The sequence below is a fragment of the Octopus bimaculoides genome, chromosome 17, assembly GCF_001194135.2.
Source record: "Octopus bimaculoides isolate UCB-OBI-ISO-001 chromosome 17, ASM119413v2, whole genome shotgun sequence".
In the NCBI taxonomy this organism is placed as follows: Eukaryota; Metazoa; Mollusca; class Cephalopoda; order Octopoda; family Octopodidae; genus Octopus; species Octopus bimaculoides.
The window spans coordinates 53,193,243-53,195,611 of record NC_068997.1 but is presented as its reverse complement, the minus strand read 5'-3'; the positions used below and the strand labels follow the sequence as shown (position 1 = coordinate 53,195,611).

General features: G+C 40.4%; 1 long non-coding RNA gene across 1 annotated transcript in view; it reads left to right on the top strand.

The window, feature by feature from the left end:
- Nucleotides 1-2,369, top strand: part of LOC128249719 (uncharacterized) — a 67,610-nt gene that overhangs the window by 63,146 nt on the left and 2,095 nt on the right. Inside the window, exon 2 of the long non-coding RNA XR_008265829.1 lies at nt 1,189-1,245. This is a non-coding gene — a long non-coding RNA (uncharacterized LOC128249719). The remainder of the gene's footprint in view (nt 1-1,188; nt 1,246-2,369) is intronic.

The window sequence follows — 2,369 nt, the reverse complement described above, 5'->3', positions numbered from 1 at the left end:
TCTCTCTCTCTCTCTCTCTCTCTCTCTCTCTCTCTCCGCCATTTTACTTTCCATTGATATCACGCCATATTTGACCAGCCTGAATTCCAATCCCCCCCCCTATTTACAAACAGTTGTAATTATCGTCACCAATCAACAAGATCTTGCCCTAATTAATGAACGGTTCATTTATAATACTGTTCGACCAATTAACTTTCACATTTTAGGGTAAATTCATAGCTGAATTGATCTTTTCCGAAACTATATCTAAACTAACAACAGCCGATATTCTGTCGCCATCTTGACTTAATTCAGAAACAGATGAAAAAGAAACAGGATCTGAAGGAGAGCAATTATGTCCTTTTTAACGTGGGCACGGTGACTAGCTTTACATGTCTGAAACATAAGCAGGAGTCGCTCATGAGTGTCCCATGTGTTTTGACGTGATAAAGCTAATGTTTCTCGTTGGCCTTGAGCCAAATATGTGGTGTTCTATGTGTGGTTGATCTCTTAAATAGAGGAAGGACAACTTGAAGAGTGTCGTCCTCTCAAAAACGTCTGCAATCGATGGAATGGTCATTGGGTGGAAGGCAGTTATTAGTAGGTGTACGGGATCAGAGAAGGCCTTTGAACAAGCAAACAGAAGAAGAAGAAGAAGAAGAAAAAGAAGAAGAAGAAGAAGAAGAAGGAGGAGGAGAAGAAGAAGAAGAAGAAGAAGAAGAAGAAGAAGAAGAAGAAGAACGACGACGACGACTACAACAACAACGACAACGACAACGACGATGAAGATGATGATGATGATGATGATGACGACGACGACGACGATGATGATGATGATGATGATGACGACGACGGCCACGACGACGACGACGACGATGATGATGATGATGATGATGATGATGATGATGATGACATACACATATAACTTCAGTCACAGACAGATTTAGTTAAGACCCGGCTTAGCGACAGTTTTGTAATGTTAATTTGATGAGATACACAGAAATATTATTCCTGGATAAGACGACAGTCTTTCGTAGAGAAATTCTAACAACGTCTTCCAACCTTCTGCTGACATATTGTTATCATAAAGCAATAAAGAATTACATGTACTTCCCACCCATAATTACAATAAAAGGCCGTGTCTTTATAGGGAATTGAATATACGACTATTGAATGTCTAATCTAATTCATCTTATTCCTTTGTTTAAGATCTACGGTGTGAAACAGCTCAAGTTAAAGTCTGTGAGGTGTGGCACAGCAAAATGTGTAAGTATTCTTCTGTGTTTTCTTAACTAAGCAGAAAAGTTTCGTAGAGATTTATTTCAGAGATTATTGTCCCCTCCTCAGAGCAGATGCACCACAATTCCTCGGCTAAATACCTAAATCGCTATATATTTATTTCTTTATTGCCCACAGGAGGCTAAACACGAGAGTTACGGCTGTTACTGGTGGTGCTGCTGTAGTCGTTGTTCTTAGTGTTGTTAGTGTTGCTAATATTTTTGTTACTGCTGTTGTTGTTGTTATTGCTAACGTTGTTGTTGTTGTTGCTGATTTTGCTAATGCTCTTGTTCCTATTTTTGGTGTCGCTACTGCTGTTGCTGCAGTGTCTGCTGCATTTAATGCAGACGCCAATGTTGCTAACGTCGTTGTCGCTGCTGTTTCTATGCCTCCGAACGTTGCTACTGCTGTTGTTCTTCCTAATATTACCACCGCTCAATATATTGGTGCTAATAATGCTAACGTTGTTATTACCGAAGCGTGTTATCAATACTGTTGCTAACGCAAGTGCAATTGCCAAACCCATATTTATTATTGATAGCTGTTGCTAATACTGTTGCGATTCCTACTTCTGCTGGCGTTGCTCGTCTTCAGAGGCTTCGCTTGTCTACAACTACATATGTAATGTCAGCATTTCTCTTGTTGCTGTTGTATATGTTGCTAATATTGTAATAATGCTCGTCCGTCGTTGTCGACGATGATCAAATATTAGTGTTATTCGTGATTATCATTGTTCTTCTTCTTGTTCTTACTGTAGTATTTTCCTTTTTGTTCTTGTTTACATTGTTGTTATTAATGGTGATGGTCGTTGCTGTGGTGGTGATTGTAGTGGCGGTCGTAGTGCTGGTGGCAGTGATAGTGTAGCGGTGCTGGTATCGGTGGCATTGGTGCTAGTTGTTGTAATGGTGATGGTGGTGATGGTAGGAATAGTAGCGTCAAAAGCAGTAGTAGTAGTAGTAGTAGTAGTAGTAGTAGTAGTAGTAGTAGTAGTAGTAGTAGTAGTGTGGTGTTGCTGTCAAGTTTGTTGTAGCTGTTGTTGTTGATGTTGCTATTGCTGTTGTTGAGCCGGCGTCATATACCCGACCCCGCCCGTCCCCACACCACCAAACCAC